Source organism: Mus pahari, chromosome 3 (assembly GCF_900095145.1).
Source record: "Mus pahari chromosome 3, PAHARI_EIJ_v1.1, whole genome shotgun sequence".
Lineage (NCBI taxonomy): Eukaryota > Metazoa > Chordata > Mammalia > Rodentia > Muridae > Mus > Mus pahari.
The window spans coordinates 137,164,361-137,177,925 of NC_034592.1; the positions used below are offsets into that span (position 1 = coordinate 137,164,361).

A 13,565-nucleotide genomic window follows, 5' to 3' on the forward strand; every position below is an offset into this window, starting at 1 on the left:
CACACGTCCTCATCCTTGGAACGGGGGAAGAGACTGACTATGGAGGGTTGATATGACTTTAAAAAGGCAGTTGAATAAGATGAATTTTAAATGTTTTCCCAACCTTGACGCTTTAAAAACCTTCTCTGTATTCAGTTGAATGTAGAAACCAGTTCCTAGAGACAGTCTACTTTTTATTCTTATTTTCTCAATCTATATGCCACTCTCTGGAGTCCTGTAGCTCTTACATGCCCACCTTCATACTGCATTTCCTCCTGTGTGGAGAAGGAAGCCTTCTGTAAATGAGACCCTTTAAAAACTGTGGGCTCTGTTGGGCTCTACTCGTCTGTTTTAGTTAGAAAATTACAACGTCAAGTTAGAAAACCCACTGGGAAGATGTCTTTGTTCATGTCTATGTTGGAGGTGGGCTGAGGAGATGGCTCAGTCATTTGTGTGCTTGCCCGGCAAGCACAGGGACCTGGGTTTGGCTCTCCCACGGCACAGAGATAGATGGGCACAGCAGCACACATCCGTAATGCCAGTGTTGGGAAACGGAGTCTGTCTAGGCAAACTGTGAGCTCTAGGTTGAGAAGCTCTATTTCAAGAGATAAGGAGGGGGGTGCTAAAGAGATGACTTAGCAGTTAAGAGCATTGGCTACTCTTCCAGAAAATCCTCATTTGATTTCCAGCACCCTTGAAGTGGCTAACAACCACTACTTCTAAGGGGTTCTGATGCTTTCTTCTAGCCTCTGAGGGCACTGCATGCATGTAGTGCACAGACATACAAGCAGGCAAAATACACACATAAAATAAAAATAAAACAGAAAGGTAAAGTCTTTAAAAGAAGGCTAGTCCTGGAAGATTTACTGTAAGTGGTCCAAGGTGACCCGTGAAATGGTCCCCATACCGTCTAAACCAAGAACACACTACCAAATCACACACACCGAGCAGTTCAAGCCGTCATGCACATGATAAGAATACCCATAAAACTGTTCAAGCAGGTCATCAAGGGTGTGCGTACTTGAAAAGCCATCAAGTGTGAAAGATGTCAAAGTAGCAATGTGTGCCGTTCTGTGGGTGTAACTGGGTTACTGGGAGGAGTGCCAGGGCCAGACACCGTGGCTCATCGTACCGAGACGCCCGGCTTACCAGGATGGGACAGCCTGAAAAGGGGCTGCATTCTTGCTGCACAAGCTTAATGATTCGGAGTGATGCTGAACATGAGCAATTGGATGTAGAGTCTTTGGTCTTTGAGCTTGTCCTGGTAAACAAAGCCCCGATGGCACAGCGCTGAATTTACAGAGTTCAGGGTCAGATTAGCTCATATTGGCACGAAGTGTTCCTGAGCACAGAAGAAAAAGATATTCTAGACGAAACAAAAACCTCACAGTATGGGAATAAAATATACAGAGATAAAAGTGGTTTTTTTTTTTTTAAAGGTGGGGAAAGATCGTGGAAGATACTCATGTAAACTTCTGTATGCCCCCTTTGCCCTAATATGCCATCCGATATCACTACGCTCACGTAAGGTACCCCAGAAGTGAGTGAATTTTCTGAACAGTCTCATCAGGTCTCAGTCACAGTGTTTCAGATTTTTAATTTTTTTTAAAGATTTATTTATTTTATGTATATGAGTACCCTGTAGCTGTCTTCAGACACNAAGATTTATTTATTTATATATATGAGTACACTGAAGCTGTCTTCTGACACACCAGAAGAGGGCATCAGATCCCATTACAGATGGTTGTGAGCCACCATGTGGTTGCTGGGAATTGAACTCAGGACCTCTAGAAGAGCAGTTAGTGCTCTTAATCACTGAGCCATCTCTCCAGCCCCAAGAAATATTTTCTAAGTTTCATTTTCCTCCAAAACTTCTACAGCATATTGTCTTTCGCTGTTGTCCCTCATGGTAACTGAGGGAAAAAAAAGCAAAAAACAAAAACCAAAACATCTGTAGTGTTGTAGGCCTCATACTAGACTATGCTATTCAGGAAACAGAATATCTCTTCTTTATCCTTCCCTTTTATTGACTAATTGCCCTGGGGTTTTAAAATTATGTTTATTTACTTAGGGCTTTGTTTGTTTTTCGAGACAGGGTTTCTCTGTGGAGCCCTGACTGTCCTGAAACTCGATCTGTAGACCAGGTTGGCCCCAAACTCACAGAGATCCACCTGCCTCTGGTTCCTGATTAAAGGTGTATACCAAGACATCTGGCTTACCCTGGGATTTTAATAATTAGGAAGACTGAAGATCTGGCTCAGTAGTTAAGTGCTTTTTGCTCTTGCAGAGGACCTGAGCTGGTTTTCCAGTACCCCACAAGGTGGCTCACAACCATCTGTAACTCCAGTTCTAGGCGATCTGATGCCTTCTTCTGACCCCATCAGGCAGTCAGGCACCAGACATGTATATAGGCAAAACACCCATACACATAAGTCTTAAAAAATAATTAGGGAAAACATAGCACAATCATTTAGCATTTAGACTCTAAAATTGGACTCCATCATTTTCTAGCTGTGTGGTTTTGGGGAAGTTAATTTCTTTTGTGACTGTCTCTTCACCTATGGGGGTTTTAAATAGTACTTATTTCATAAGATTGTTACAGGGATTAAGTAAGCTTGAAGAGCAGTCAGTGCACTGCCTGGTAACTAGTTAGTGCGGGATAACTGTTAGCTAGTGTTAGTTAGTGTGGGATAACTGTTAGCTAGTATTGTCAGCATATTTCCTTAGAAACATCGCCCTTCAAACCCTCATCCTGTGAGCCTCTTCTGAGGCGATACTGAGAGGTCTTCTTGACATTTCTTTGCTGGATTTGTTATGGTCAACCATAAAATAGACATTAAATGAGGGATCTACTATTTTTATGCATTGAAGTCTGAACAAAGCAGACAATAGCCTGCCCTTGCACTCATCACACTGTAGTGGAAAGTGTGTTTGGCAGAGGGACAGTCAGCTAATATATACATTTCAGTTGGGAGACAATCAGCTAACACACATTTCAGATGGGACTTTGCTCTGGAGAAGAATCTGGCAAGAAAGAGTACAGTAGTGAAAGGTGGCTATCTAAAATGTGGACAGGTAAGGCAATTAATTAATTAATTAATTAAGACAGGGTTTCACTGTATAATCTTGGCTGGCCTGAAAGTTGGTATGTAGAACAGGCTAACCTCAAACTCCCAGAGATCTCCCTGTCTCTGCTTCCCATGCGCTGGGAATAAAGGCATGAACCATTACTCCTGACCATGGAAGAGTTCTTTTTAGAAAGCCTGAAGATGGCTGGTCATAGTGGTATACACCTTTATTTTTTTCATAGATTCATTTGTTTATTATTTATAAGTACACTGTAGCTGTCTTCAGACACCCCAGAAGAGGGCATCCAATCTCATTACAATTGGTTGTGAGCCACCATGTGGCTGCTGGGATTTGAACTCAAGAGCTCCTGAAGGGCAATCAGTGCTCTTAGCCTCTGAGCCATCTCTCCAGTCCCCCACTATACACTTTTAATCCCACCATTGAGGAGACTGAGGTAGGCAAATCTCTGGTAGTTTGAGGCCAGCCTGGTTTACATAGTGAGTTCTAGGGTACCTACAGCGAGACTCTGTCTCAAACAAACAAAAACATTAAACAAACCAACAAACCAAAACCCAAAAACTTAGAAGAAAAAAAAAAGCAAAAGCAAAAAAAAAGCACAAAAGAAACTGTTTAGATGGCAAGGAGCGAGCCATACCAATATCTAGGAGAATAACATGAGGGCAAAGGCCCAGAAGAAGCAGTATACCTGGCATTTTAGAAGTCCAGGAAAAAAGCCAAGACGTAGTTGGAGCAAAATAGCAGACTAAAGCTTACACCGTGTCAGAAGGGTGGCAGCGGGTGATAAGGTATTCAGGACCTTGTAGAATGTGCACAGAATTCCCAGCGGCAGCAGAGTATCATCTGTAATCTTTTCTAATGGAAGCCACGACCAGAGCAGGGCACCAGTGGCAGCTTGCCTGACAGTGGGGCTGCAAGTTCAGAGAATGCTTCTCAGAGGAGGAGCCTCCTCCTGAGTGAAAAGGCCGCTACAGCTACAGAAGGCGTTAGTTAATCAATTGCTATATCCAAAGTCTGGCGGTGGTGGCACGTGAGGTGGAGGCCAGCCTGGTTTACAGAGTGAATTCCAGGAAAGCCAAGGCTACAGGGGAAAAACCTGTCTTGAAAAAACAAACGGACAGGGAAACCCAACCAATAATAGATGGTATATTTGAGCAAATATGGGAAGGCTGTTGCACAGAGAGGGAAATAAGGAGCTGGATAAAACCAGAAAAAGCAGAGGACGTTGGTAGGGGCTGGACTGATTGATGGAAGTATTTATTGATCACCAGAGTAGGTCTGGAAACATGGTAATGTACAAAAATCAGTAAAGAATTCCTGGTCTTGCAGCTGGGGAGATGGTTTAGTGAGTAAGAGTGATTGCTCTTCAAGGCTGAGAACCTGTTTGAATCGCCCATTCCCGAACTCAAGAGGTCTGGCCTCGCTGAGATGCCAGCAGTTGGAAGGCAGAAGCAAGGAGGATTAGGAGTTCAAGATTATTCTCGGCTACAGAACAAGTACAAGGCTAGCCCGGGCTACAGAGACCCTGCCTCAAACTCTGTCCTAATTCCCAACAGGTTATGAAATCACAGGTCTGAAGGCGATGGGGAATACAAATAAGTACATCTCCAGCTTTCTGGGAGATTTGTGACTATAGCTGACAATGGTCGTCCTCTTTGCTCTCAGAAGACCCCTTGATGGTCTGGAGAGGCAAAGTGGGGATGAAACACTGATTCAAATGGGAGATCCTGACATGAAAAATATTTAGGAGGGAGAACCAACACCCAGATTAAGTAAGAAAACATTTCGTCCCATAAGGGCAAAACTACTTGATCAGGCTTTCTTTTATTTTTATTTTTTTCCACCTTCGACGCGAGACCCCAGACACCGAAGCGTCTCCGCCCAACCCAAGCCTTCGCAGCGAATGGTGGCACTCTAATTCCTAGAAAGTGAAATAACCGCGCTCCAATTGCTTCTGGCCCCTGCCGCACCGCCTCCAGCTAACAGAGAGGGCTCCATCTCCAGGCCTCGCCCAATCAAGCACCACCCCCGCGCCGCGCTCCTCCCTTAGGATCTTCCTCCTTCCGGCTCCCGCCCAGGGTCTACCTCCGACCGTCCAGCCCGCCGTGCTACCAGGCCCACCTCCTGCAGACCCGCGGCAACCTCTTAGCGCCGCCTCCGCTTCCGTAGGCCGGAGCTCCGCCCCTTAGACTCCTCCCCTGGGCACGCTCTCCCCCCCCCTCGGCTCCGCCCTCAGCCTGCTGCTCCACCCTCAGCCTGCTGCTCCACCCTCGTGTCGTCCGGCTCGTCAGCCCTCGGGACCCCCTCCGCCCCGCCTCCAGCACCCGGCTGGTGGAAGCCACCAACTCCGTTCCCTCAGCCCCGCCTGCCTCCTCCGTCCCTCCCCCCCCCGCTAGGCCCCGCCCCGGCCCCGCCCTCCTCCTCTGCGCGCCGAAGCTCTGGACCTTTCCAAAGCCCGGCGCGAGGGGTGTGCGGGGAGCCCACGCGTTTGGAGAGCCCGGCCCGTGCCGGGCGGCGCTGGGGACTGGGTGCTCGAGTGGCAGGATCCGACCCGGACGACCGAGACGAGAAGCGGGTAGGAGCCGGGGCGGCGGGCAGGCCGAGTGCAGACGCCTGTCCAGCACTCCCCCTCCCCGCGCTCGCCCCAGTGGTGGCGGCCGAGCGAAGGACTCGCGGCTGCGGGGCTCGCGCCTCTGTCAGTGCGGCGGGGCGCGCGAGCGGCGCGGGGCGCGGAGCCTAGGGAAGCGGAGGGGGCGGAAGCGGTCGCGACTCTCGCGCGTGTGCTCGGGCTCCTCAGGCGGCGGCCAGGGCCGCCTCTTCCCTCCCGCCCTCCGAGAGCGGACGCGCCGTCGCCCTTCGGTGCCGCGCGGCTTCCTCCAGACCTCGGCGCGGGGTGAGTGGGGGCCGCGGGCCGCTCCCGAGGAGTGCGGGCGGGCTGTTCCGGGTGCCTTTTCGTTCCTCACCTCCTCGGGCGGGCCGCTGCCTATTTTTAGAAACTCTTTCTCTCCGCCGTCCCGGGAGTCCTGGGAGCCGGAGTAACTCTCGGCCCCCTCCCTCTGGGCTCCCTCCCGGGCCCGCCGCCCCGGGTCGCCTGCCCCGGGGCCACCCGCGCCCGCCCCTGGCCGCCTGGTATTCGCAGCTCGCCTCCGGTCGGCCGGCCGGGCCCGGGCCGGGAGTTGGGGGTGGGCCGGTGCCCGCTCGGAAGTTGGAGTCTTTTGTGCTGCGCCCCGCCCCGACCGGCGAGGGGAGGAGGGGAGGGAGCGGAGGTTGCGCCGGGGAGGCCTCGGGCGGGCTGGGGCCTGGCTCTGGCCTGGGTTGGGGCCCCGGGTTTCTTCCGGCTTTCCAGTCGGTCCAGCTCTTTGGGTTCCCTTAGGCGCGCAAAACTGGTCCTTTCTTTTCCCTCGCGGGTCTGTCTGAGCGCCTTTCTCGCTACCCTTGCCTAGCTTTTTGCTCGGTGTCTTGTGGGGCGGGGAAGGGAACGGCCAGCCCTCGAACTGGGGGGCCGCGTCCCCCACTTTGCTCCAGCCCGAGCCTCAGTTTTCACCTGGGTGAAATGGGGTCAAGAAGGAACGCAGCTTCTCAGGGTGTGAGTGATGAATTCAGGGAGGGAGTTAGTACAGGGCAGAAGCGTTAAGTGCCAACAGGTAACGTTTGACGGGACTGACCCAGGAACTTCGTGAATGTTGCGCCTAATGGCCACACCGGTCTTCCAGAGCTGTCCCTACTCACAGGAGCAGAAATCAAGGTTCAGAGAAATGAGACCGCCGTAGAAGTACAAAGCTCTTAGTAACCGTTACTTATTTCCTGATAGGAGCATGTGTCATCTCTTTGTGCAGAGGGCATTTTTGATTTACCGTTAGTCTTAACACCGTATAGGTAAGACATTGACTGAGAGACAGTGACTGAGCTGCCATAGATACAATCCCCTTTTGTTGCTATGAGAACTCTGAGGGAAAGTGGTTAGGAGGAAATGTTTTTGCTGGTGGTGTGCTTAGACGGGTCCAGAGATCTCAAGTCTCAAAGATAGTTCTGAGGTGTTTAGTAAAGGACCTCACCGAAGTCCACTCTTTACTTTGTTTATTGCATGTCTCCATCATCCCCCCCCCACCTCAGTCCTAGCGACCAATCAGTCAGAAGGCAGCTCCAGACATCTTTAACTCCCTGCCTTCAAATAGTGTTATTTTTCTTTGTCTTCCAACATGGCCTAGAGGGATTAAAGGGAGCTAAAGTTAACTTTGGCAACTGTTTTCCTTTTGCAGTGAGATTGATACTGGCTTTGGGGAATCTGGTTCTTGAGAAGGTTCACAGGTTTGCATTAGTTCCTTGGACCTGTAGGTCTACTGTGTTTCATCCATCCCTTCAGAGTCTAGGATACAGTAATGGTGGAACATAGGAGGTTGATGGCTCGAAAGACCACCCCTTCTTTCCTTTAACTCAAACTTGGAAAGGGGAATGTCATCTTAATGGACTACCTTGGTGATTACTAGATTCCTAGTAGCCTTTCTTCTGTCTGTTTTTGTTGTTACATCTCCTGCACATTACCATTTCTTACATATGAGCTACCTTTTCAGGCCTTAAGATCAGGAGTCTCAGGTAATTGGACATCTCAAAAGATCCTGTGTAAACTCAGCTGCTTTTTCTGCCTCAATGTCTAAAAGGCCAGATGTCTGTATTTTCTTGTTACCAATTTTGTTTTAGTTTCCTAATGGTTTAGGCACTCTGCTGTAACCATTATCTGATTTCTAATAGTGTGAAGTCGTTTGCAGGGCTTTATTTATGCCTTTGTAGTGTCAGGCAGTGGAGACAAGGTTGGGACATTTGCCTTTAGGATCACAGGATTTACCTAGTGTTGTTTAAAGAGCTGAGCCACTTCTTGGGGCCCTTTGAGTCTGTTTCTTTATGTGTAAAGTCTCAGGGTACTATGGAAACTACAAGGAAATAATTGTGAGAATGCTTGTTGCCATTAATCGTTGCTAACCTTTATTAGTTACAGGTCTGAAGATTTTTAGTGGAATGTGTCATTTAATCCTTGGAGCAGTCTATGAACTAGGTATTTTCCCTACTTTACAGACGAAACAGGCTTAGAGAAAGGTTCCGTTGACTTGTTCAGAGCCAAGCTGGATTCACTGCAGACAATAGTAACATTGAAAGTCAGATACTTAAAAAAATTGTGGTATCAGATATGTCAATTTTAAACAGATGGCATTGTAACAGTTTTACAGTGCAATTCTATGGGATTAAGTATAGTCAGATTGTTCTACAGCTGACATCACCAAATTATCTTACCTTTTCCCAACTGAAATTCTCCTGGTCATATACTACTTGTTGAAGACTTCCGGCAAACACCATTTTGTGTTCTGGTGTAAATTTGACTACCCTAGGACTTTCACAATGAATTGAAATAATTCAGTCTTTGTCCTTTTGTGATTGCCACAGCTAGCATTTCCTTCATTTCACAGTGTTCAGTAAATGCAGGATGATTTACTAGTTCTCATCTGCAGCAGAGTGACATCCCCAGAGCAGGAATGATGGCTTGGTGTGCCTCTGGCAAAGCCCCCTTCTCCCCGCTGTAGTTCAAGCCTTATTGCTGAAGCCAGTTATGAATTAGTCCCTGTATTTTCAGATGAGATCTTTTATTCTTGAACTAGAACCCAGACATATTCTTTGATTGTCCATGTTTATTTGCCACTAGGGTTTGGGCATACGGAGCTGTTGTGATCAGGAATAGCAGAACTGTGACAGCAGCTTGGATCAAAACTTGTCAGCTGATTAAGTGGATTAACTCAATGACAAACTCTCCTTTTGTGTTTCTCTTTCCATAAAGGCACACAAAAGGGACTGTTTGGAGTCTGGAGTCTTAGAAATTCTTATGGATCCTCACTGCTGTGGTTAGGGTGGGGTTAGGTTTTACATTTAGTCTTTCAAAATTCACTTTGGTTCATCTGTTTCTGTGTCTTGTGAGATTTTTATATTTACGAAAGTAGCTGGCATTTTGTTCTGATGGTAATGTGGCTTTGGAGTAGGTAGTATTCTAGAAGCGAGGAGTAGGACAACAAACATAAAAATTTGATAGCTGACTTAGCCTGTATTCTTTTTTTTTTTTTTTTAAGATTTATTTATTTATTATATGTAAGTACATTGTAGCTGTCTTCAGACTCTCCAGAAGAGGGAGTCAGATCTCATTACGGGTGGTTGTGAGCTACCATGTGGTTGCTGGGATTTGAACTCAGGACCTTCAGAAGAGCATTCAGTGCTCTTTAACTGCTGAACCATCTCTCTAGCCCTAGCCTGTATTCTAAAGTCAGAGTTCATTGAATAGTGTGTTTGATAAAGTGCCATATATATTTTTTTTTTTCTTGAGAATGAACCTGGAGTTCATACGTAGGAAATGTCAAGCACTGAGCTAGATCCCCAGTTTAGAATAGAAGCTTACATTTTTATTCTGTTTTATGTGTATGGGTGTTTTATCAGCATATATGTCTGTTCACTGTGTGTGCAGTGCCCAAGAAAGCCAAAAGATGATGTCATATTTTTTAGAACTTGAGTTGCAGGTAGTTATGAGCTGCGTATGGGTGCTGGGAATTGAACCCAGATACTCTGAGGAACAGCCAGTGCTCTTAACCATTGAGCAATCTCCAGCCCTTGGATGGAGATTTTTTTTCTTTTTAAAGATTTATTTATTTATTATATGTAAGTACACTGTAGCTGTCTTCAGACACTCCAGAAGAGGGTGTCAGATCTTGTTACGGATGGTTATGTGGTTGCTGGGATTTGAACTCTGGACCTTTGGAAGAGCAGTCGGGTGCTCTGACCCACTGAGCCATCTCACCAGCCCTTGGATGGAGATTTATAGTTCATAGAGCTGGATGACTATTTAGACCAGACTTATAACATTCCAGATGACTACTTGTGTCAATGGACACATCATTATTGGAAAGTCTTTTTCATTTACTGAATTAAAATTTTTTTTTTCAAGACAGGGTTTCTCTGTATAGCCCTGACTGTCCTGGAACTCATTTTGTAGATCAGGCTAGCCTCGAACTCAGAACTCCGCCTGCCTCTGCCTCCCGAGTGCTAGGATTAAAGGCGTGTGCCACCACGGCCGTCTGAATTAAAAATTTTTTTGAGACAGGGTTTTACTATGTAGCTAAGACTAGCTTGGAACTTGGGATGTATCTGCCTCAGTGTGGAGTTAGAAGAGTTTTCACAGTTGATGCCTGCTTTCATAGTCCAGTTTTGAGGCATTTACTTAGCATGGTACTAGGCTCGAGGATTTGGGCACACATAGTCAGGCAAAAGAAACAAGCACATGAGAAGTGTTATGACAAGGACAGGACCCTGAACACATGGCATTTAGCCCAGCATTGGTGGGGTCATGAGGGCATTCTTGGAGAATCTGGCTTTGCTTAAACATAAAACCTGGAAAATGAAATTTGGAGGAGCCAGGGGAGAGGCGGGAAGAACTTTAATTCTAGAGATGGTCATGATGTTAGATGAGACTTCTGCTTATTTACTGTATCAAGTATGATTGTAGGCAGTTAACATTTGTTAACCTCTTCCCTGAGAGGAAGGTAAAATTATTATTAACTGTCCAGTAGGTGAAGAAACAATCTCAGAGGGATTAAATGAATTTCTCAAGGTTCCCAGGTCAAGTGTAGAGTTTCCAATGAGTGGATATGGTGATAACAAGACTAGCGAGGTGGGCAGAGTAGAAGTTAGCTCATAGAGCCTGTGCCTCCACATTGGACCTTATCCTGAGGTGAGGGGGCTGTGACTTTCTGCATCTTCTTAAAGGCTATGTCTGGTAACCTACTAGGGGAGTGGACTTAAGGTAGAGACAAGTTTGCAGGGTACAGTATGACTGGCTCAAGGTTCTGGTGTTTCAGATGACAGTAAGCATAAGAGTATGTATGAATGAAAAAGTGAACTAAGTAATAAAGACAATGGTTGTTGGAATGAAGGATAAGGAAGAAAGCACATTTTAACCTTTCATACAGATAGGGGCTTGGGAACAAAGGAAATACAGAAGGGAAGGGTGAGGATTTGTCATACATTGTTGATTATCTTATATCTGCTTTTGCTAATCTCTCTTATAGATGAGAGTTTTCTATCAGAGCTGGGGCCAGTGGTGAAGGGAGGTGGGGTTAGTGTGATTTCAGAAGCTAGTATTTTGGCTAAACCAATGGTTTTCAACCTGTAGATTAGTGACCATCAGAAAACATTTCTGACAGTCTTAGAGACTAATATAGGGCTTAGTAGCAAAATACAGTTAGGAGGTAGCAACAAATATAATTTTATGGTTGGGGGGGTCACCACAATATGAAGAACTGTGATAAAGGGTCCTAGTGTTAGGAAGGTTGAGAACCCCTGGGCTGAGGTGAGTGATGCAAACACTCGTTTTAGAAAAGGGAAATACTAGTTCCTAGGCGTCTAGATCCTGCACAGCTGCAAAGACTGCTTTTGTTAAGCTAGGATAATCTTATATTTTCTCTAGACAGCATCTTGTAACACTCTGTGCTGCTCTATAAGTAGTGTCACCTAAGCTAGGCAACAGAAAAACAAAAGCAAGTGAAAGAGCACAAGGAACTCCCTTTCTAGAAGAACCCCAGATCTTAGTGGCTTTGACATAGCAGCGGCATGGGGAGAGGAGAGGATGGTGGGATTAAGCAGGACAGGACAGGATGGGACTGTATCAAGGACTTCTAAAATTAGGGATAGGGGTCTGGAGACTGGTTTTCCAGACTTTTTATCAGGTTGCAAATGTTTAGGTTTGTTCATTTGGATAATTTAAGTAAGTTCTCTTCTAGCAGTCATATTTTGTGACTAGATAATTTAGACACTCTAGCTCCCCCCCCCCTTTTTTTTTTTTTGGTTTTTCGAGACAGGGTTTCTCTGTGTAGCCCTGACTGTCCTGGAACTCTCTCTGTAGACCAGGCTGGCCTGGAACTCAGAAATCCACCTGCCTCTGCCTCAAGTGCTGGGATTAAAGGCATGCGCCACCACTGCCCAGACATTCTGTCTCCTAAGATGTCTTCTAGACAGCTTGCGATAGGTTGGATAGGGAGAAGATGACAAGAGGGCTTTCATGTGAGTGCCTGTAAAAACAGGTGCTCAATTTTTAGCATTATGTTAGGGGGAGAAAACAATAGCAGTAATGCCAGTTTGCTTTTCTTAGGTAGAAAAGGAAAATTTGAGATCTGTATTCAGGGTGCAGCGCACAGATGGCTAGGACAGACAGAGAGGGAGTCCTAAGTTGGAAGTTACTGAGTAGCCAGAGGATTATCTGTTGCCTCTAAGTGTGTTGGCTTGAATGGGCTTCTTTCATTCAGTGATCTGTTTTCCTCATAAAGTAATCTAGGCGGTCTCTGAAATTCTATAAAGGCCTAAATATTAGAGATTGGAAGTGGTGACAGAACAAGGTTAGAGGTATCTTTCTCATTGTTTCCATGGCACTTTTTCTTCCATGTTAACTGTCATTTCATAATTGCTTTTATAGTAATACATGTGCTATACCTCTTGGGAGAAAAAAGAGGAAAGTAAGTTGTGGTCCCCTTTTCTAGTTCTCCATCTCTAGGAGAACACTTGGAGCTGTCTGCTGTGTCCTGCTTTGGATGGGCTAGGGAATCAGGATTGTGACTGTATACATGGGTTTCCTAGAGGGCATATGTACTGGGAATGCTGAGAGTTGATGAAAGTGCAAATCTCACAGTCCTCTTACCTGTCTGGTGAGAGAAAGCATTAGGGTTAAAATAACATTTGGTGGACTTTTTATGCTGCTGAACTCATGTCAGTTATAGTTACCTAAAACTGTAAAACAAGGTGATAGGACTAGATAATCTTGTAATTTTATTACTCATTATTGTATGTATGATGCATTTGTGTTAATGGGAACGTCTGGGCTCCCTCTCAAGTGTGGAGGTCTTTTGGAAGTCACTTCTCTCCTTTCACCCTGGGTTCTGATCATGCCATCAGACTCTTCATTGCAACCACTCTGACTTGTGAGTCATCTAACAGGCCCTGGAATAATTGTGATATTTCTACTATAGTTTTATGGAAGTGGCTTAGGAATTTGTCTCTAGAAGAAGAAAGGGGTTTTACTTAAAATATTACAGATAACTCAGGGTTAAATTCTGGGATCATCAAATATATCTTTTACTATATTAAACAAATGGATATTGCTTTTTAGAGTGGAGAGAGAGATAGCTGAAAAATTTAAGATTAATTTACCAAATTGTCTGCTGAGTTCCATTATAATCTTAGAGCTGAAGTCCTTTGGGGCAGACTTGGGAGCCTAAGACTGTATAGAACATTACATTTAAATATGTGAAAAACTGTCTGAGAATTCCATAATAAAAGGAAAGTTTAAACTTAAATATAGCACAACAATAGGTGTGAAAAATAACCCCAAAGCATGTTTGTGTGGTTTTTTTTTTTTTTTTTTTTTTTTTTTTTTTTTTTTTTTTTTAGGGTCCCTGTAGCTCTGATTGTCCTAGAAACTC

General features: G+C 45.6%; 1 protein-coding gene across 6 annotated transcripts in view; it reads left to right on the plus strand.

Annotated features, from left to right (window-relative positions):
• The first annotated feature begins 5,508 nt into the window (after positions 1-5,508).
• Raly (RALY heterogeneous nuclear ribonucleoprotein) overlaps positions 5,509-13,565 on the plus strand; it is an 85,163-nt gene continuing 77,106 nt past the window's right edge. For 2 of the 6 annotated variants that reach the window (XM_029535928.1, XM_029535929.1), the window contains exon 1: positions 5,752-5,959. The gene's annotated coding sequence lies outside the window, so the exon portion shown is untranslated. Of the gene's footprint in view, positions 5,964-13,565 lie in introns of all 6 variants that reach the window. The other 4 variants (XM_021193008.2, XM_021193009.2, XM_021193010.2 and 1 more) reach the window with 4 other exon arrangements.